General features: G+C 37.4%; 1 long non-coding RNA gene across 6 annotated transcripts in view; it reads left to right on the forward strand.

Annotated features, from left to right (window-relative positions):
- The first annotated feature begins 739 nt into the window (after positions 1–739).
- Positions 740–23,670, forward strand: part of LOC123570019 (uncharacterized) — a 90,626-nt gene continuing 67,695 nt past the window's right edge. For all 6 annotated transcript variants that reach the window (XR_012427129.1, XR_012427131.1, XR_012427128.1 and 3 more), the window contains exon 1: positions 740–990. This is a non-coding gene — a long non-coding RNA (uncharacterized lncRNA). The remainder of the gene's footprint in view (positions 991–23,670) is intronic.

Here is a 23,670-nt window from a genome sequence, read left to right on the forward strand (position 1 = left end):
AGCACTTCCCCCAGATTTGCTGCAGAATACTGCCATCAAGTGTGGAGTTACAATGGCAGTTTCTAGAGGTAGTTTCAGTGGAGCTGTGGTAGCGCATGGGTTTTTTTCAGAACTCTGATCCTCAGATATGATTTCATTTTCAATTTTTTGACAAGTTCTCAGTAGACACCAAATGCCTTTTAAAAATTTTCACAGAATCTTGCCTTGATACAGCCCTTTTAACCTTCAGAGCAAAGGATCTTTTATATACTATATTCTACAGCCCTAACTTTACCAGTAAATATACTTGGAAATATGTCTCAGAATTCTAATCACTTTTTTCTGTCTAATTCATGTCTTGGTATTGAGCCTGAATTAATCCTCCTCCTCTCTGATCACCTTTAGCACTGAGTCACAATCTCACATCATAAATAATTTCTCATCTTTATAAACATCAATGAATATATCTTTTAAAGTTAATAAGCTATTTGATGCATATTTTAATTGATCAGATCCAGTTGGCTATCTTGGAGAAGTGATGGCGATCTGTAACCCTAGCGTGATAGTTGAGTGTCAACTTGATTGGATTGAAGAATGCAAAGTATTGTTCTTGGGTGTGTCTGTGAGGGTGCTGCCAAAGGAGATTACCATTTGAGTCAGTGGACTGGGAGGGGCAGGTTCACCCTCAATCTGTGTGAGCACTATCTAATCAGCTGCCAGTGCAGCTAGAATAAAGCAGGCAGAAGAAGTTGGAAAGAGCAGACTTGCTGAAGAATCTTCTGTCCTTCATCTTTCTTCTGTGCTGGATGCTTCCTGCCCTCAAACTTCAGACTCCAAGTTCTCCAGCTTTTGGTTTCTTGGACTCACACCAGTGATTTGCCAGGGACTCTTGGGCTTACTACCACAGACTGAAGGCTGCACTGTTGGCTTCCCTACTTTTGAGGTTTGGGGCTGGCTTCCTAGTTTCTCAGCTTGTGGATGACCTACTGTGGGGCTTCACCTTGTAATCAGGTGAGTCAATTCTCCTAATAAACTTAGGCCAATTCTCCCCTTCATTTATACATATATCACATTAGTTCCGTCCCTTTTGAGAACCCTAGTGCATCTAGACATGTACAGCCCCATCCAATTTACCCAGTGTACTGCACCTCTCTTTCAATGGCCCAAAACTTCCAAATTCCACCAATTTTTAGCAAGACATCCTAGATATCTAGAAGCCTGGTGGTGATATGACAAAAGGAGGGTGACTAAAATCTGCACAAGATCTTCTTTTGAACCAAGACCAAGTCCCCTCACTTTTATGTTATAGTCATTAATCTATTCAATCTTATAGAGTATTTCACTTTTATAAAGTCTTCTAGATGCTTGTAAGCAGGGCATACATAAGCAAGTTGTTTGCCCTACAAAGCACTTAGTTAAATGACATAGACATTTTAATTTTATTAAGAAGAAAACTCATGGGAAATAAGTCAGTGGAAAATGAGAGCAACTATATGTCACATGACATAAAACATTTTAAAATAAAAATGTAGACTTTGAGCTCAGAGAAGGCACTTGCCATGAGGCAAATTAGAACATTAGTTAATATACCATGTGTCTAGTATTATCTAATGATTGCACATGTTCAAAAAGTTGGAAGTTTGCAGAATTCAATTGAATTTCAGTCTGGCATTTTAAGCACTTTATATAAAAGGAACAAAAAGTTTTACCCCTATTTGCAACACACAATAGTATTACATATGTTCAGATGATAGCGTAGAGCCATAATGACAGACCCTATGCTAAGTATTTCACATATGCTATAGTCCAGTAATAAATATTTCTGTGCTTTAAATTAATGTCTTTGTGTGCATACACATTCATATAAAGATACAGGCACACAGATTTACACATGGTTGTGTCTATAGAGAGCAAGCTCACATTTTTTTATACTTAAACATTTACTTATACCTTAGACAATTTTAACTTTCTATTATCAAATTATTTTGATAGATAGGTAAAATTATTCATATACTATAAAGGTGGTCAAGTAGTTTTAGCTACTTAACACATTAAATGTTAGAATAGCCATGATTTGAATGTAGGCCTATGTGATTCTACTCCATAAACGTTAAAGATTTTATATAATAGTATAAAGAATCACTAAAGTCATTCAGTATAAGTTGAGTTGTTTGGTTTTCTGTTAGGTTGATAATTATTAAATATTTTCTTTTGATTTGGGCACAGAATTTGCTAATCATGGTTTCTTCTCCTTTTCTTCTATCAGTGTGAAATGCATATACATGTACTACTCTAAATCCAAATCTTGAACACCCTTTGAAATACAGCTCAAATATTTGTTTTTAGAAATTACCTGCACTAATTCATCTCATATCATTTTGACTATTCTGATACTTCATCAGTATCAGTGCTTAGATTATCTATTTATATTTACATTTTTACATTTATTGTAAGATTGTTCGTAGTTGGTTCTTGAATATCAGTCTAACTTGGTTGCAGCTTCCTCCAGTAAAGGAATCAAGTCGCAATGAAATTTCCATCCACTATTCATTGCTACCTAGAACCCAATACACTAGCTCATAGCATTGCTGTTGGAGTGTTTCCTGTGTTGATTAATATTTAAATCCAAAGGACTAAGAATGTTTTATGAGTGAAAGAACGGATTACAAAGCTGTGAATTCTAAGCCATATTCAGCCTAATGAACCACATTTAGGTAAATAGTTGAATGTTTTGGGTTACAAAAAGGACTTCATCATGTAAGGATTATAATATTTAAAAATGTGTTCCTATGTGCTATTGCTTTGGTAGGTAAGAAAAGGTCAAAAACTGACATAGTAACTAAGGAATAAATTTAGATCCCAACATCATTGAGACAACATGGCAAGCAGTGTCTTTCAATAGGAAGACAGTAGATCTAGGAGGTAAGGGATGTGGGTTGTATTTTCTATTCTTAGATTTACAAAGTGAAATGTAAAGCATACCTCTTAATCTCCTGACCATAGTTTCCTCACCTGTAAAATAAAGATATAATGTTATATAGTTACATATGTCCATCAGATCTCATGGGTGGTGAAGAATAAATGGGATATAAGATGAATGGTATTGTAAGTTTTATATTAACAAAAAGGATTAATCACTGTAAAAAGCACACTTGGTTGGATAGCAAGAATAACTGGCTTTTGTTCTCTTTCTGGATTATGCATGCTACCTTGTCAGTCAGCAGCTGGTCTGGGTTGCAGCATAGCTATTTTAAAGGAATCTCAGTCTGTAGCACTGCCAGTGTACTATCCACTGATTAAGAGGCTCTTGAGCTCTGTGGGCTAAGAATTGCTCTTTTATTGTATCCTATCAGTTGTCTAGCATGCATCTAGTAAAAAATCTTTGCAGCAAAGATCTTCATAGATAGGCTGAGTGGGAAAGGCTTGGAAAATAACAAAGTTACTTTGAGGATGGCTTAGAAATGTCATTTTGACCATTTGCCCAATATAAGAGATGCTATGACCCATTTTTAATGTATACGTATATACATATATATGTGTGTGTGTATATGTATATATGGTGTGTATGTGTTTAATTAGGACAATCTTCTATAAGGTGCTAATAATATTGAGTCTTACAGTGGGATTAATCTCTAGAATTAACATCTGCATCTATTCTGCAGAATCAATATGATTTTGAGGGTCAAATGTAGAGGTTTATACTAACTGCTGCTTTGAACTAACCTTAGGTCTATTTTATCTAGGAACCAGAGAGTCACTTCCAGCAGTGAAGGAGAAAACTCTCAAATAGCCCCTCCGCATCTCCTACTTGATGCTTAATGCTGGTTGAGGATTTCAGTGACAATTCAGAATTAAGGAGCTATAACCAAAAGTGGACAACACTTAGAAAGTCAGCTCTTCTTTTCCTCAAGCCTTACTTTCCTGGATGCACAGAAGACCAACAAAACACTGGGATTAAGGAGAGATGGAACTTTGGTATAAATGAAAACCAAATATAGCAATATATTAGAGGTCACAATCATGACTGACAGGGATTAGTGAACTACCAATATCCAGTGAGACTGGAATGCTCTCCAGTGGCATCCATGAGACCCTAATCCGTATGGGTACAGGCTGCTCACTTCCCCTTCTGCAGTCTCATGGATTGGAATCTTTCCCTGCCCTGTGGCCCCACCACCCTCTGCCTCTGAGCCTAATCTTGATTTTTATTTCTTCAAACTGCTGGCCAGAATTCTTTCTCAACCTGGATAGATCATCCTATAACCACAACTCTGTGATTCAACATGGAAAATAACTGCTGCTAAATCTTGCATTTAAGGTTAGTTAATTTGGGTACGGACACCAACATTGCAAGTAAGTTTAGCTATTCCTCATTTTTGTGATTTCATCCCAATTCCGTAAGTTACTCACATTTTTAAATTTTTTATTTTTATTTTTATTTTTTCTGAGACAAGGTCTTGCTCTGTTGACCAGGCTGGAGTGCAATGACTTACTCGCACCTCAATGCAACTTCCACCTACTAGGTTGAAGCGATCCTCCCATCTCAGCCTCCCAAGTAGCTGGGACTACAGGGGCAAGCAGCTAATTTTTTTTTTTTTTTTTTTTTTTTTGTACTTTTTGTAGAGACAGGATTTCGCCATGTTATCCAGGCTGGTCTCAAACTCCTGAGCTCAAGCAATCCACCAGCGTCAGCCTCCCAAAGTGTTAGGACTACACGTGTGAGCCACTGCACCAGCTGAGTAACTCTAACCTTAAATCATTTTTTCAACTTACCCCCACTTCCCAGACAACTCCCTCTTTTGGTGACAGCATCTTTTGGTATGAAGTATACATAGGAAATAAGGTAAACTTCATTATCTTTGCTGGGTGATTTTATACTTGTTTGCTCACAGCCAGGCTCTGCTCTGAGACCTTCTCTGACTTCCTGGCTCCTAATGATTATTTCCCTTCTCTGAACTCCTTTTCCATCCATCTATACCATTCACTTGAGACATAACAAATATTCCATTTGTAATTATTAAGTGTTTGCAGAAGTCCATGACCTCGGTGTTAATAGGCTTCTAAAGTGCAAGTACTATACTTCATAATTCTTTCTGTATCACATTATGCTCTGCAATACCTTGCTTAATTTATGTGTAGCAAATATGTTGATGACGAACATTGTATTTTTCTTTTTTTTTTAATAGCTTGTAGATGTATTTATTTATTTATTTTTATTATTATTATACTTTAAGTTCTAGGGTACATGTGCATAACGTGCAGGTTTGTTACATATGTATACTTGTGCCATGTTGCTGTGCTGCACCCATCAACTCGTCAGCACCCATCAACTCGTCTTTTACATCAGGTATAACTCCCAATGCAATCCCTCCCCCCTCCCCCCTCCCCATGATAGGCCCCGGTGTGTGATGTTCCCCTTCCTGAGTCCAAGTGATCTCATTGTTCAGTTCCCACCTATGAGTGAGAACATGCAGTGTTTGGTTTTCTGTTCTTGTGATAGTTTGCTAAGAATGATGGTTTCCAGCTCCATCCATGTCCCTACAAAGGACACAAACTCATCCTTTTTTATGGCTGCATAGTATTCCATGGTGTATATGTGCCACATTTTCTTAATCCAGTCTGTCACTGATGGACATTTGGGTTGATTCCAAGTCTTTGCTATTGTGAATAGTGCCGCAAGAAACATACGTGTGCATGTGTCTTTATAGCAGCATGATTTATAATCCTTTGGGTATATACCCAGTAATGGGATGGCTGGGTCATATGGTACATCTTGTTCTAGATCCTTGAGGAATCGCCATACTGTTTTCCATAATGGTTGAACTAGTTTACAATCCCACCAACAGTGTAAAAGTGTTCCTATTTCTCCACATCCTCTCCAGCACCTGTTGTTTCCTGGCTTTTTAATGATTGCCATTCTAACTGGTGTGAGATGGTATCTCATTGTGGTTTTGATTTGCATTTCTCTGATGGCCAGTGATGATGAGCATTTTTTCATGTGTCTGTTGGCTGTATGAATGTCTTCTTTGGAGAAATGTCTGTTCATATCCTTTGCCCACTTTTTGATGGGGTTGTTTGTTTTTTTCTTGTAAATTTGTTTGAGTTCTTTGTAGGTTCTGGATATTAGCCCTTTGTCAGATGAGTAGATTGCAAAAATTTTCTCCCATTCTATAGGTTGCCTGTTCACTCTGATGGTAGTTTCTTTTGCTGTGCAGAAGCTCTTTAGTTTAATGAGATCCCATTTGTCAATTTTGGCTTTTGCTGCCGTTGCTTTTGGTGTTTTAGACATGAAGTCTTTGCCCATGCCTATGTCCTGAATGGTCCTACCTAGGTTTTCCTCTAGGGTTTTTATGGTATTAGGTCTAACATTTAAGTCTCTAATCCATCTTGAATTAATTTTCGTATAAGGAGTAAGGAAAGGATCCAGTTTCAGCTTTCTACTTATGGCTAGCCAATTTTCCCAGCACCATTTATTAAATAGGGAATCCTTTCCCCATTTCTTGTTTCTCTCAGGTTTGTCAAAGATCAGATGACTGTAGATGTGTGGTATTATTTCTGAGGACTCTGTTCTGTTCCATTGGTCTATATCTCTGTTTTGGTACCAGTACCATGCTGTTTGGGTTACTGTAGCCTTGTAGTATAGTTTGAAGTCAGGTAGCGTGATGCCTCCAGCTTTGTTCTTTTGACTTAGGATTGTCTTGGAGATGCGGGCTCTTTTTTGGTTCCATATGAACTTGAAAGCAGTTTTTTCCAATTCTGTGAAGAAACTCGTTGGTAGCTTGATGGGGTTAATTCTGCCTCTCCTTTTAAATGTTTTACCCTAGTTGTTATATTTCCTGTCTGTTGCTTCATTTCTTTTCCATTCTTCCCTGCAAATCAACATGGTTTGGATTGAATAATCTTTTTTTTTTTTAGACAGATTCTAGTTCTGTTGACCAGGCTGGAGTGCAGTGGTGCGATCTCGGCTCACAGCAACCTCCACGTCCGGGGTTCAAGCAATTATCCTGCCTCAGCCTCCGGAGCAGCTGGGACTACAGGCGTGTGCCACCACGCCTGGCTAATTTTTGTATTTTTAGTAGAGACTGGGTTTCACCATATTTGCCAGGCTGGTCTTGAACTCTTGACCTCATGATCTATCTGCCTTGGCCTCCCAAAGTGTTGGGATTACAGGCATGAGCCACCGCACTGGGCCAGATTGAATACTTCTTTTTTTTCCTTGAGATGGAGTCTTGCTCTGTCACCAGGGTGGGGTGTTGTGGTGTGATCTTGGCTCACTGCAACCTCCAACTGCCTGGTTCAAGTGATTCTTTTGCCTCAGCCTCCTGAGTAGCTGGGATTACAGGTATGTGCCACCACGCCCAGCTAATTTTTGCATTTTTTCAGTAGAGACGCGGCCAACACATGTTGGCCAGGATGCTTTCTATCTCCTGACCTTGTGATCTGCCCGCCTCGGCCTCCCGAAGTGCTGGGATTATAGGCATGAGTCTCCGTGCCAAGCCCGGGTTGAATAATTTTAATGAAAACCCAAATCACTAACAAAGTTGAGAATGGAAATGATTAGAATTTACTTTGGGTCAGGTATTTTGGTCATTTGATTACCCAAATCAGATTCACCACATGGCTAATTTCATCATCTTGATAACATCAGTCTTCAAACCGCAGTGCTGACTTTCACAGCACTAAATAAACATAATCACAACTGCTGGATTTGGGAATTGATGTGATTTCAGCCTCTTTTCTTACTTAAGACAAGCCTCTACAAACAAAACCAAGTAAGCAATTTGAAACAATCCTATAATTATGTGTGGTAGCCTTGGGGTGATGGGGGATATGCAAAATAATTTTAACTTCCTTTATCTTTTGCAAGTATCTTCAAAAATATTTCAGTTAAAACCCAATTGTTATTGCTGCTATCTATATCAGACGCATGGAGAAACTGAAGCCCAAAGAAGATGAGGGAGTTTGCTAAAGGTATACAACTAATTATTCAAATAGTTAAGACTAGAATTCTTGCCAAGATGATTCCAACTGCACCAGATCACCTCTTACACCTCAATCATCAGGCCAGAGAAATGAAGATCTATGTTATTATGGTAGGATTCCTCCCTTTCAAACTCCATTGATGATTTAGTCCTTGCTTTAATCTGTCTGGGCAAGGGGGAAAAAAAAAGTTTGGGCTAGTTTCCTCTCTTCCATAATGATTTCCTAAAATTTTGACATCTGCCAAAAGTTTGGACTCAGAAGAGACCTTTAAAATCTCTAAACCTTAATTTCAAATATTTTTTGGAAACATAGCTGTGACATGATTCCTCAGGAGTCCTAGCCACCTGCCAAGTTCGAAGTGTTTTTGTTCAGCTGTTTTTAACTTACTGCCCAAAGAGGTCTTAATTTTAATAAGATGGAAAATTGTTGTTTTTTTTCCATTGGCCTATAACTCCAAAACAATTAAATGGGTGGACTACATGAAAAAAGAAAGAAAGAAAGAAAGAAAGAAAGAAAGAAAGAAAGAAAGAAAGAAAGAAAGAAAGAAAGAAAGAAAGAAAGAAAGAAAGAAAGAAAGAAAGAAAAGGCAAAAACAAAATACAGCATGATTATTGTTTGAGTAATTTGATAAATTATGTATTTGGAAAAGTGACATAAATGTTGAACAAAACAGAGAACACTTTCTCTCAATCAACCCTGAATGATTTACTGAGTGTCAACAAAATATCTGGTCAGTATTTGGTGCTATTTAGGAAACAATGTGGGAAAATATTGCCCATGCTTTAGGAAGACACTCAACTCAGTCTGCTAATTAGTATAATTATATCTTTGAGTACTATATTTTAAATCAAAAAAGTAAAACATCCAATAGCTGTAACATTTTTAAAGACATCATCTCATATATAGCCATTGCCTATGTATGCTAGAAAGTAGGATCCAGTAAAATATTCAGTAATGCAATTTCTTGTTGTTTATTAAATGACCTTAAAAACTAGAACCAGCATTTGTGAACTTGCATCACCCTTATGGCTGTTGAGAAAGACACAAGTTAATAAATCATTTTCCTCTTTTCTGTAAGTTTATTTTTCAATTTTCTAAAAGGATAGCCCATTTCAGTCTTGCCAATTAGAAAGACATAATTGTAAAGACAGCAAAATTATATTATATCAGCCTGTAGCTATGATCTCAATTGAAACTGTAAGACTGTATAGGTACCAAAGTTTGTTAAAACACCCAGAGAGAAGAAGATGCTTGAGTAAATGTCTTGCTTTCTTTAACCCTCAATCAACACATTTAAGCCATTTGGTGTATGGAGAACTGCCGTAGTGCTAGACAATTGAATAATTCTGCTGGATTCTGTTGGAACACTGTCTTGTCCTCAAGAGAAGACTGAAGATTTCTGAAATCATGAATCACATTTATTGCTTGTCCTCTCAAAAATTATACATTTCCCCCCTCTGACTTAACCAAATAGAATGTTGTCACATGACTTTTTCCTACATTTCACAGATAAATGTTGCAAATCACAGACAGTTCTCTAGAAAGTGAAAGACATGTATTTTGCAACAATACAGTGATTTTTGTCTCTATTATTCAGGATGATTGATGTAAATGTAATCAGTCTGTCTCTTAGATATTGGTAAAATAAAGTGATGGTTGTTGGCTCTGCAATGAGAGACCATCTGTACTGGGATGCCTTGAGGCATTGAAAAGCTGGCATTTTCACAGCATGAGATAAAAGATCACAATTATTCAGTTAGTTTATAAAGGATATGACTAAACCAGAAAACTCAGGTCTAATATTTTCTTCAAATGATGAATTATATAAATTGGTTTCTAGAATTAGACAAGATCAACTTTGAAAATATTGAAGTGCTATATCCACGAGGTTTCAGGGTTTTCATCTCTTTGCATACTGACATTGTCCAGATTCACTTCTCACCTTATGGTCTCCCACCTAATTGCTACGCTATGCTTTTAGATCTGGGTGAAAACCTACTTCCTCCAGCACAACCTGAGCTAGGACTGAGACAGCCTGTAATCCTATTACCTTCCCATCCTCTTACTCATCAAACAAACATGAGATAGACATATATTTTTTGCCAAGGACTATGCTAGATAATGAGAACCCAAACTTAAAGTAAAACATGCCTATGTTTTCCAGAAAGGCACAAAAATAATATCCAATCAATGAATAAATAATAAACCCATGTCAAAATGGTTGTAAAATAAACATTTTGTTAATCCCTGAATTCCTCCATGAGTTCACACATTGAGGACTTTTAGCAAAACCCCTTTCCTCTTACAGCCATACTAGAAGAGGAAGTGTTTTCCTCTTGTTTATTCTTTGCTTCCTGAATGTCGGGGGAAGTCACTAATAATATAGGAACCTGCCATGCTGTATAATTCTTAATCGGAGCCAATCAAGGTGTCGTTTAACACAGACTGTGCTTGACTTCTGCATGTGTGTACTCTTTCAATCTCTTTCTTTCTCTCTCCTTCCTTTTTTTCCTTCCTGTTATTAGAAGCATGTTTCCATCCCTGTCTGTTTTAGAGTTGAGTTTTAAATGAACATTATTCCAGTAGAAGTTTAAGATGTGTACAACATTTGTAGTACATTCATTTTTCTACAGAAAAGGAATATTATCCAGTAATAACATTTTATTTCCAAAGAAACTGTAGTAGTTTAGTACATAGTTTAGTAGTAGGTAGTTTAGAAAGTTATCTTTTTCAGATATAAAATTAATCCAATGTCTCTCATTAGTTTTAAGTGAATTTGAGAAGAGAGAGATGAAGCAAGCATCATTTAGCAGACATGAAAGAGAAAAGGGGCATTAAAAATCAAAAGGTAGATTTTGAATAGGTAGAAAGAAAATAAATTCTGGACGAGAATAATAAAAGTTATAAATTCAGGAGATAGTAAATTGTATTCTTTATTAAAGAGCTGCACTGCTTTGGAGTAATGTTTTTGTCATTATTATTTCATAATCATCATTAATATATATCTACATTAATGTAAATTGAAGAGTTAAGGCAAATTATCTTTATTAGGTTACTTTTTGGTCTCTCCTACTAAATTTGTTTTTAAGAGGGTTGTAACCTGCCATTTCTCTGTCTTCCTGTGACCCTTCTTCATCTAGAACAGAGAAAATCAGGTAATTGAAATACCAAACTTTCAGCTTACTGTCTTCTCCTTACTCTGAAATCTGAAAAACCACCCTAAAATAAGGATGTATTTGTTTGCTCACCTGAACAAACAATTCTCTTCCTTTTCCACTCACTCAAATTTTAGTCTTAATCTTCCATTTTCTGTGGACCCTTTTAAATGTAGTTTATAACATATCTCTTTTAAAATTATGAAATTCAGTTTTACGAGAAACTTTTTTTTTCAATAGCTCCTTTTTCTCTTTCTTTGATTCTGTGAACATTCTTAATATGCTCAAAACCAGAATCTGAGGGGTACCAGTTACTATCCTAACATTTAAAAATATCAGGGTAAGGTTTCCCTGGAAACCACATGCACATGAAAACCATGCAGAGAAGGCTTAGTTTCATCTCTGGTTACATTTTCTATTGAAGAGAGAAATCACCCTGGCCTGTGTGTTTTTTTTGGAGGTGAGATTCAGAGCGAAAAGCTATGCTGGTTATTTTATCAGGTTTTGACATCTATCAGACCAATCAAGTAGTTATAGTTATTGGAAAAAAAAATAAAACTAAGCCATATATAAGCCTGTAAATGAATTTGAAGCCCAGTCTTGGCTTTTCTCTTTGCTTATGTGGTAGAAATGACAATTGGCAGCATGGCACAGTGTCCTGGGTGTCCTCCCTATCTCTGGTGAAGGAAGAGAGAATGGTGATGCCTAGAGGAGTGAAGAAAAGATCGATTATCTGCAGCATACACCAGGTGGTCAGATTGGAAGACGGTGCCCACCAAGTGTCTTTTACTGCCGAGGGAATGAAAGAAAGCACACTTTAGATTATATTGATTTTCCATGAAGGTACTGTAATAATCAGAAGATAATAATGTCTTTTCATTAACTCATATATATCATAAATATAAGCTTTTTGCCCTACAACTTCTTAGAATTGCTATGCAGTGATGATAAGTCTTTAGACAGGTTCATATTGTCCTGTCATCTGAATTTCTCATCACAGAGTCTATGTTCTATATAATACATTATGCAGATGTTTCATACAATATATCAGTTAGCATGTGCTTTCATTTAAAAGTGGGGCCAATGTTTCCCTTCCCTGCACAAAAAAATTGGGCCTAACCCAAATGGATGTTTTCTAAGTCAACCTGGTGACATGGTAATGCATGAAATTGTGAAGAGTACGTAGTAATTTCTGAAAAGCTTAGAATTTATATTCTCTTTCCTGCAGTACAACAATAACCCTAAAACACAAACAAACAAACAAACAAACAAAAACAAGAAAACCCATCTTTTCCTGTAGCAAATTCCAAGTTCTTGGCAAAAGGAATATACATGCACATTAAAGAAACACAGGGATAAAAGTCATCTACAGTCTGAAATTACTCAATAGTCCTGTTTTTCCAAAACAAACAAGAACTCACCCTGCAGAAGGGCTATGGGAAAGAAGAAGAAAAAAAAAAAACAATTATCCTCATCTTCTATAGACTTATCTACAGAGCAAATGCCAGGTTCCATCTCCACCTCCTTCTTCTGCTGGTCCAAAACATAGCCATTTGTTAGCAATTTGAAAGGAAAATTGTAAAGCCAAATGACAGACAGACACTTTTCGTACTCTGTATTTAGAATGGCCCATTGTTATTACTATCCTATTATAAGAAATAGGTTGTCTTTGTGTCCACTTGAATTAACTAGTTTAACCTCATTACCTACTTACTTGTATTTAGACCTTTTGTCCAATCACTTCCCAAGCTATTTACTTGTAATATTGATTAAAAATAAGACTACACCAATCGTGCATGCAAACTTTTTAAACTATATGAGATTAAACATTGGAAGCTAGGAAAACATTTTTCTTTGGTTTAAAAAATGGAAAGTGTAGGTACTAGGTTGTGAAATAATTTGTCCTGGAGTCCCATAGTCATCTAGTGATCTGAGTCAAAATAGGTGTCCTAATTTGTTATCTGGTTATCTTGAAAACAATTTGTAAATAATGAGTACATTTAAATTTGAGATCTTATATGCCTTTATGTGATGTTAAGTTACAATTTGTTAGGCAATACACCTACCTATTAGTCCTTATTGAAAGAGTGGATGCTTAATTCCCATTAATTCATACGTCTATAACAAGTCAGCCAATGTTTAGAGGAATTTCAGTGGAGAAGAAATAGCTTTAGGAGGTGGTAGCTGAGAAAGTCAACATTGACTTTTCACTTGTTTCTTTCCTGAGTGACATTTTGGCAGGAGCAATGAATGAGAAAAATCCCTATTACATTTAAAAGTTGACATTTTTAGGGCAATTTTATTTTTCTATATATTATGCTTGTTTATTTCTTATAATGTCTTACAATTTTAATAGAAGAAGTTAAAAAGTATGATAGGCTACAAGTATGTAACTGAATAAATGAAACTTTTTTGTGGGTGATTCTATAGTATTAGCAGGAGGAAAGACTGTAGGTTTTCTTTCTTTAAAAAAGAAAGAAAAAAAGAAAAACAATTTGTTGCCTTGTGTGATCGAGAAGCACTGGGGGTAACTGGCTTCAGGAAAAACTGGATCCAGGAGCTCAAATGATGTCACTAGGCCTCTGTCTCTTTCCGTTCTTTGCCACGTTAGTCTCTACATGGCTTCATTCTCAGACAGGCTGTCTCACCACAGTTCAGGCAAGATGAAAAGAAGCATTCCTAGCAAACATATTTTATGTTTATCAGTCTTTTTGGAAACAATTTGTGTGTGTGTGCGCACGTGTGTGTATGTGTGTGTGTTTATATTTTGGTCTTTTTTTAAAAAATTTACTTTAAATTCTGGGATACAAGTGCAGAACATGTAGGTTCGTTATAAAGGTTTATGGGTGCCATGGTGGTTTGCTGCACCTATCAATCCGTCATCTAGGTTTTAAGCCCCACATGCACTAGCTATTGGTCTTAATGCTCTCCCTCCCTTCACCCCCCAACCCCCGACAAGCACCAGTGTATGATGTTCCCCTCCCTGTGTCCATGTTTTCTCATTGTTCAGCTCCCACTTATGAGTGAAAACATGGAGTGTTTGGTTTTCTGTTCCTATGTTAGTTTGCTGAGGTTGATAGCTTCCAGCATCATCCATGTCCCGGCAAAGGACATGATCTCATTCCTTTTTATGGCTGCATAGTATCCCATGGTATATATGTACCACATTTTCTTATCCAGTCTATCATTGATGGGATTCAGGTTGGTTTTATGTCTTTGTTATTGTAAATATTGCTGCAATAAACATACATGTGCATGTGTCTTTATAGTAGAATAATTTACATTTTTGGGGGTATATACCCAATAATGGGATTGCTGGGTCAAATGGCATTTCTGGTTCTAGATCCTTGAGGAATCACTACACTGTCTTCCACAATGGTTGAACTTATTTACATTCCCACCAACAGTGTAAAAGTGTTCCTATTTCTCCACAGCCTCACCAGCATCTGTTGTTTCTTGACTTTTTAATAATCGCCATTCGGACTGGTGTGAGATGGTATCTCATTGTGGTTTTGATTTGCATTTCTCTAAAGATCAGTGATATCGAGCTATTTTCATATGTTTGTTAAATGCATAAATGTCTTCTTCTGAGAAGTATCTGTTTATAACCTTTGCCCACTTTTTGATGGGGTTGTATTTTTCTTGTAAATTGGTTTAAGCTCCTTGTAGATTCTGGATATTAGACCTTTGTCAGATGGGTAGATTGCAAAAATATTCCCCCATTTGGTAAGTTGCCTGTTCACTCTGATGATAGTTTCTTTTGCTGTGCAGGAGCTCTTTAGTTTAATTAGATCCCATTTGTCAATGTTGGCTTTTGTTGCAATTGCTTTTGGCATTTTTGTCATGAAGGAAGACTAGCAGGTTTTCTAAGGGCATGCAAAGTGGGAAGGAAATGAATAATATTGAGGCTGATGCCGAACATTTGTCTTGTTTTCTGGTTGTTTATCACTTTAAGAACAGTCTCAGGATGTTTGAGGATTTTCTGCTTTAGTAGTCATGCTTGCCCAAGGAAGAAGTCTTAAAACTTGCCTTTGCTAGCCTCCTTGAAAACTGCCATGCAGCATTTGAATTAGACTTTACTAATTGGATGAGTCTCACAAGACTTTGATTTGGAAACTGGTCTCCCTAACCTTGATTTGGGAACTGAGTAATTGGAGAAAACATGCACCAAGCAGAGCCATTTTTCTGGCAAGGGGAGCTGTGGAGAACTGTGGTTTCCAGGGTCAGCAGCAACAAGAGTCCTACTGACACCCTCATCAGTGTCAGCTGTGGGATCCATGCCCACCAGCAGTGGTTGTAGCATCTTTGCTGGTGTCAGACCATAGTGAAGCTAAGTGTTGTTCCTAGCTGCAAGTTTTCCAAGTGTGATATTCTGTCCTTTATGAGCTAATTTCCCTTAATGGATTTCTTTGCTAATTAAACCAGTTAAAGTGGAATTTGTTATTTTCAATTTAGAACTCTACCTGACTCAACCCATAATTATATGCCAGGCATTCTGCCAATTACTTTTCATATTCAAAATAATTTTATTCCTTATAGGCATCCTCTTATACAGGAATGTTGTACAATGAAGCTCAAAGATGTTAAGTAATTTGCCCAAGATCACTTAGCTATTTAGTATAGGAGCTGAGACTCAAACCCAATATGCTTTTCCTAACTTATGAAGAAAATGCATGGGTGGCTTACACTGAAATATAAAATGAGGAAATCTTGATGAATTCTAGAATCAGAACCCTAACCTGTAACCAACTTACATCTCAATACTACCTAAGTTAGCTATTCCTATGAATCAGAGGTATTTACTATTTCACATAGATTCTCATCTCTTAGAAAATTTGAAAAGGTGCCCTTCTTTACTGTTTTCCACTTACCCAACTTCTTACCTCCAGCCACAGTTGGATCTTTCCCTGAGTAGCTTGCTTTGCACTTGTGTCTTTCCCGCTTAAATCCTATGGCACATGTTGTCTCTATAAATAATCAGCTGGCATCCAGCCTGTGTTACCATATAACTCTCTTTTTGGGTTCTATAGCTCATGGGTCAGCAACATTTTTCTGGAAAGGGCCAGATAGTAAATATGTTTCTCTTTACAGTCCATACAGTCCCTGTTGCAGCTACTCAATTCTCCCATTGTAGTAAAAGCAGCCATAGACAATCAATAGCAAATGAATGAGCATAGCTGTGTTCCAATATAATTTTATTTACAAAAACAGGTGGTCACCTGGACTAGTTTGCAGAACCCTGCTATAGTTTAGTGACTCTCAAATGTAAATGCATAACAGAATCACCCAACCAGAGCTGGGGTGTAGCCAAAAAATTTACTTTTCTAACAAGTCCCAGTTTTCTTTGAGGTAAAGTTGTATTCTGTCCCTACAGCGTGGAATGAGGGTGACGGATAAGTGATTACCCTCACTTTCTTTATGAAATATCTTCTAAGGCTTCACAAAACACCCACTGCATTCAACAACTAATTGCCCTTAATGTTAGCCAATTTGATTAAATATTTTTGCATTGGTTTTGCCTTCTTTCTGGTTTTGTTTCCTTTGTCCCTTATTCCTGCCCCATTAAATCACATTCCCAAATAACATACCATTCATAAATCTTTGTTTTATGCCTGTTTTGGGAGGAACTCAGATTAATAACATTGATACAGGACCAGGACTGGGGTTAGAGATTAACACATGGCATGTAGTAACATGTTCATTGAGAATCTTACCTTTGGTTAATTGTGACAATGGGCATGTGAGATGTGAAGCATTGAATTATATGACAGTTAGGGCACTTAAACAGTATGGGGAAAACTTTAGTTATAAGGCTGATGATATAAGTTGAAATTTGTTAACTGCTTTGGAAATTATGACCAAAAAAATAATGAAAGGTTTGGTCAGACAGCAATCAACTCAAGGAAACTGAAGTGCCTCCATTGCAATGTTAAAGGAAACCCGGCCGGGCGCGGTGGCTCAAGCCTGTAATCCCAGCACTTTGGGAGGCCGAGGCGGGCGGATCACAAGGTCAGGAGATCGAGACCACTGTGAAACCCCGTCTCTACTAAAAATACAAAAAATTAGCCGGGCGCGGTGGCGGGCGCCTGTAGTCCCAGCTACTCAGGAGGCTGAGGCAGGAGAATGGCGGGAACCCGGGAGGCGGAGCTTGCAGTGAGCCGAGATCGCGCCACTGCACTCCAGCCTGGGCAACAGCGTGAGACTCCGTCTCAAAAAATAAAAATAAAAACAAATAAATAAATAAAGGAAACCCTTCTCACTATAGCCCCTAAAGACACAGTTCTAAAAATGCATTCCAGTCTTTAATTTTAAGCCTGGAGACTCAGTGACAGGTTTTCTATGTCAATGTCAGAGGCCTGGAAAGAAAAGAGTTGAGCCCCGAAATCTAGTACATAAAGAGTTGGTAGCTGAGCCTGAGAGCCTAAAATTACCAAAAGTCCTCTGAAACCTCTATGCCAGCAGAAAAATTTACCTTCCTGAGATTTAGGAGAAGAGTTTCCCAGGCTTGGTGATTCTATAAATACTCACCTAAAGCAATTATCTCTCAAACTTACACTTGCCATCTGCAAGGTCTGCCCCTGCCTCTACCACCCGACACTACCTTCATGCCAATACTAGGGTCAGGGCTTAGTGTAATCCAATCAGGAAATTCAGCCACTGCTCTTTGAGGGTATAGCTTACATACTAAATACACTTAAAGTCTGGTTAATATATGCTAGAAGTAATTGGTACATATATATGTATATATTATATATATTCACTTCCATATATCTTATATATATAATATATATGTACCAATTATTTATACACACACACACACACACACACACACACACACACACACACATACACACAGAGACAGAATATATATGGATGTGAATCTCTAGATGTTTTTAGTGGTTGGGCAAGGGTGTAGATTAAAGATGGTATGTGAACATCCACCACTGTCTTAAGATTCAATATTCTGGAAAGATTTCCTTGCTCTAGTACATTGCTGGGGTGGCTTTTGAAGTTGGGACATAACTCTGTTTACAGAATAAATGATGCAGAAAGTACAAGGACTACTACTGATGAAGTGGTCAGAATGTTCAGAGAAGTAAGCCTCTTGTCTTTAAGTCTGTGATTATTAATTGGAGGACCAACAAGCAATGACTTAATTCCCTGGGTGGGCCCACAGGCATGCCTTTCCTTTAGGCTGTAAAGAATGTACAATGAAGGCAGAACTGGCATCTCTGACAAGCTCGGTGTTGGCAATCCTCTAGAGGCCACAATCTAGAGTGAAAGATGGTGCTCGACACATTAGATTACCTATATGGCATTGTCTGCCTGACAACTCAAATACATAAGTCTGGGAACCAAGGGCAAGTAATAGAATTGGGCGCTCTCACCAGCATTTTCAGTCATTCATGTGTAATTTTTTTTTTCTCATTTCCGCAGACTTAGGGTCTGCTAAGCCCTGACTCTTGAGAACTTCTTCTTTCAGAGGATACAGTAAAGGTTCCAAAGACCTTGAAGCTAGAACTAGCACATGGTCACTTTGAGCTCCTAATGCTAGTAGAAACAAGGGCAGAAAAATGCAAGTAATTATACTGGGGGAATAAATGTATTCCAATTACTCTAAATAGCTAGCCTTCTAGCTATATAACAGGGTCAGAGAGGATTCATTATGATGTCTCTTGTGGTGCCATTTTCAGCGATAATAGTTAATGGGCAATTGTAGCAACCAAGGTCCAGAAAGCAAGACAATTAAGTACTTGTGGAAGAAATTTCAGTCATATTTTAAGCAAGCCAATTAGACCAGTTGACGATCTAGTCAAAAGTGAGGGAATCCTGGAATAATTGAGGGAGGAAGGAAATAATAAATATCAATACATGTTTAGGACTATGTTGCTACAGTGAAGACTACAGGTTATTCTTCTAACCCTCTTGTGTCAATTATTTGCAGAGTTTGTGACTCGCTGTCATCTTGAAAGGGCCACTTTGCCATATTGAATTTAGTGGAAGGTATGAATACATCTGAGGAGTCCAAAAACTGGACTGTTTGGGGCCCCATTTGTGTACCACTTCTAAACTTTTTAGCTTTAACTTTTAGTTCAACCCCTATTTTAATAGTAAATTTGATGTGTTCTTCAGCTAGGTTCATGCAAGTGTAACCCAAAAGCCTCTTAACTTCTCTTGTTTCTTGGTCCAGAGCTTCTCTTATTCTGTATCATAAGACATCCATAGGAATCCACTAGAACTCATACATAAACAACCCAGAAGTGCAAAGTTGATAATATCCCATTGATAATTGATATGTGTTTCTTCCTTTTTTTCCCTGGACAAAAAGATCTCAGGCATATTTCTTAGATCTCTTGGATTCTGTGGGATAGAGCACCAGCCATTCATAGTGGTGGAACTCAGCAATGTCCTCTTACATTTTCTTTTTCTGTTTCCCTGCTTGATTGCAAAATTTATCGTTTCTGTTTTCTGTATAGAAACTTTTGTCTGAGGGTCTGCATTGAGAGCAATTTGGTCTAAGCCATTGAAAAATGAGAATTCTCACAGTTTACCCCGGGATTGCCATGAATATCTGAATGTTTGATTGCTTAGTCTAGCAAACATCAAATCCATGGAGACCAGAAAGTTTTAATCTCTTGAACTCTCTACAAGAAAAGAGACACCTTATTAAAAGTAATTGTTGCTTTAAAATAATCTTCACAGGGTAAAAATACTAGAGAAGTTCTGTATTGTGTTTTAATATGGGACATAATGAATCACAAATTAGCATGCAGGTGTGACGGTCTCACAAAGATCATGATTCACTAAAAAAATATGATGTAGGCTGTGTTATTTATCTTTGAAATTTTTAAATGTGTTAAAGCAAAGCTAACTTTACTTGAATCTTCTGATGGCTTTTCAATTAAGAGGAAAGATAGAGCTTGATAGATTCAGAATATCACAGATTAGCAATTCTAATCATTATTCTAACTGTAGTTTTCTTTTTGTCAATTATAGACCCTTAGGGGGTAATCCAAACTGCTGTGTAAAGAAGGCTCAGAAGAACAGTACAATTTAAAATACTAAAGTGGTTTTTATGCTGATTGAGTCTTTCTTTTTTTGAAAACATAAACACTTCTAACAACATTTAGCTTCTTTTTTTTTTTTTTTTTTTTTAAGTTCTTTAAAATTAGAGTATAAAGCATTCTGGGGACATGTTACAAATATATAACTGACCTGATTACACAAAGTAATGAGTAACAAAATGGCTTAGAGTCAATGAATATTAGAGCTAAACTGGGGTCCTAAAAATAACCTACGTATGTCTTATGTTGGCAGCTGAGTTAAGTAAAGGCAAAATGAGATGAAGTAGCTTTCTCATCCTGGGGCCAGGACCCTGGTCCCTTGACTGACTTGACTGAAAGTCAATCTCTTCCATCTTTCAAAATTTGTTGAAAACATGTATTTTTTTCATTAGTTTTGAATAATTGTATTTGTTTTCACAGAATGTCCTTCTGTTTTTGCCCTGAAACAGAAGCTACTTAAATGAGTAAAATATCAGAATGTGAAAGGGAACCTGAATATGTTACACATGGAAATATGTGTGAGGTACTTTCTACTGGTTAGCACTGGCCTTATAAAAGAACAATCTTCTGGGATGTATCCCCTAGATATATTCCTCCTGAGAGATGATCTTGGTCTATTCATGAAGATAGCCGTGGCCACTCCAGTGATATTCCAAGTCTGACTGACTCTCCCAAAGTGAATCAGATGATTTTCCATCACAGTCTGTTTGGCCTGACTCACCGAGTCCCATTCCCACTTCACATTCTAGTCTACTAGGTCCTGGTAAACAGGCCTCAATATGTAATTCCAGTACACAGGAAAACTTGCTTCCAAACGAATTTATAGCAAGTCTCATTCTCCTTTACCTATGGAAAATAATCTGAGTGTGCAGATGATGTTCAAAACAACTAAATTTCTGTGTCACACAGTTAAGAGAGTTTACATTGAGATAAAAAAAAAAAAAAAAAAAAAAAAAAAAAAAAACACACACACAGAACCCTTGCGGTTTGAAACAGCAAAAGTTGATTCCTTAAGTGTTATGTGTCCAGTGCAAGTCATTAGGTAGGGATGCCGGAAGGGGAGCAATGCTTATTACAGTTCCTTGGGCTGACAGAGGCTCCAAACAACATATGTGTTCAAAGAGGTTACACATGGGAACATGATAACATGCATACAATTTGATAAAGTTTCTTTGGAGAAATTTTACTCCACTTATTTGCAAGGTGGTGGAAGAGGAGAGATAGAAATAATTTGTAGACAGAGGTAATAATGACCATCACAACTCCCTTTTGATATTACCCCACCAGCACCCATAGAAGAGACTACATAAACCACTTCAAGTTCCTGGTCTACCTCCTATACATCATCGGGCTTAGACTGTTTTCTCTGTCCTTGCTTCTGTCTTCCCTTCTAGAAGAGTTAATCTTTCTGTCTGTATTGATCTGGTTAAAGCTCTGGACGCTTCCTTTGGAAGCATAGCTATATGCAGCCCACAGGCCAACATCACATCACCCTTGAACTCATCCCTAAAGTCATCCAGAATCTCAGCTTATGCATAGCATCTCAAGTCTATGATGTTACAAAAGGATCTTTCTGAGATAGATTAGGAAAAGGAATGAAGTGAGACTGCCATGAAAAAATACCTGAAACATGGTATTCATATTTTAAAAAAAGGACTGACCAAATTGATTTAAAACCTCAGTTTGAGGCCATTGGAAAGACATCAGAGATACCAAGAGGAAATAATTATTCAATTTTTAAATTTTAGTATAGTTGTATTATATGTCTACCTATGTGGGAGATAAATATGTATAAAATATAGATATCTAGAAGCTATTGAGTGAAAAATAAATTTCTGAAAGAATTTTTTCAATTATGTACTTTATTTGAATACTGTTATGTAAGAGGTCAAAGATTCATAAGAAGGGACTAAAAGGCTAAAATTTTAATGGGAACCCAAAGGAATTTGTAGAGATTTTCTGTAAAAATTCCACTTATAACTAAATTCTTTCCAGTTCTCACTATACTGGGAGGTGGAATAATCACCAAAACTGAGAGCTTAATTCTAGGTTCTGTTTAATTTTAACTAGTGCGGAAAACTTGAAAAAGTTAGTTTGCGCTCTGGGCCTAATATCCTCAACTGGGTGAGAATATTGAACTAAATGGTGTGAAAGTTTCCTTTTAGATTGAAATTAGAGAAGTCTTTTCTTCTTGGCATCAAATCTACTTAAATGTGTCAAGGGAGTGAGATCAGAGTAGAATCCTCCTTTAGCTTATTTTATTGACATTTTGGGTGTGGCTCCCCATTTCTCTCGGGTAACAGGTAGCCCCACTCAGAAATGCTACATGTTTGTGAAAGACCTTGCATTTTTATTATTATTATAGTTTACAAGAGTATAGACTATTCTTCTTTTTTTTTTTTTTTTTTTTTTTTTTTTTTTTTTTTTTTGAGACGGAGTCTCACGCTGTTGCCCAGGCTGGAGTGCAGTGGCGCGATCTCGGCTCACTGCAAGCTCCGCCTCCCGGGTTCCCGCCATTCTCCTGCCTCAGCCTCCTGAGTAGCTGGGACTACAGGCGCCCGCCACCGCGCCCGGCTAATTTTTTGTATTTTTAGTAGAGACGGGGTTTCACTGTGGTCTCGATCTCCTGACCTTGTGATCCGCCCGCCTCGGCCTCCCAAAGTGCTGGGATTACAGGCTTGAGCCACCGCGCCCGGCCTATTCTTCTTTATTCTGTAAGAATTCCAAGGCCAGCTGCATCCTATTTGAGTCACTACACTGGACTCCACACGCAGACATAGATAGCCTTAAAAATGGGTTTTGTCAAAATACTTACTGGTTCATGCTAGAGAAAGAGGTTAATTCCCAAGATATCTCTCAGTCAGGAGTTACCCTGACCCTAAGAGCAGAACAATCTGATGAGTGTCATCAAGGCGCTAGTCTTGCAGCTCTTTACTCCAAGGGTGCTCAGATGGATGAGACATCTATTGAAAAACCACCTAGGTCAGGTCAGAAGAAAATTTCACAGGCCACACAGGGCCATTAATTTGCTGAGTGAGATGTGTCTCTAGCCTTGCCCTCCTAATGTAGGAAATGAAGGGGTTTTATTAGAGCAATGGTTACTGAGGCCCATTGTCTAAGTTAGATTAACCTAGGCTCTCGGTATGGTCCTATAAGTTTTCAGGCTTCAGAAAAATGTTTCCTCTGACGGTTTTAATTAAGAATAGACAGAAAAGACAAGGATCTAAGCTGGAAAAGCAGTTTTGAGGCTCAGGTAGGAGACAGGAAAGCACAGTAGTAGTGGAGATACTGAAGTGAGATCAGATCCCGGCACTATTTTAAATGCAGTGACAATAATATTCTTTCATGGTTTGAATGAAGAGAATAAAAAATAGAGCAAAGGAAAGGTGACTTCAAGTATTTTTGGCCTAAAAACCTGAAGGACAGAGCTGTCATTAACTTAGGGAGAAGACTGTGGGAACATATATTACATTTTTAGATAATTCATA

Source organism: Macaca fascicularis, chromosome 18 (genome assembly GCF_037993035.2).
Source record: "Macaca fascicularis isolate 582-1 chromosome 18, T2T-MFA8v1.1".
In the NCBI taxonomy this organism is placed as follows: Eukaryota; Metazoa; Chordata; class Mammalia; order Primates; family Cercopithecidae; genus Macaca; species Macaca fascicularis.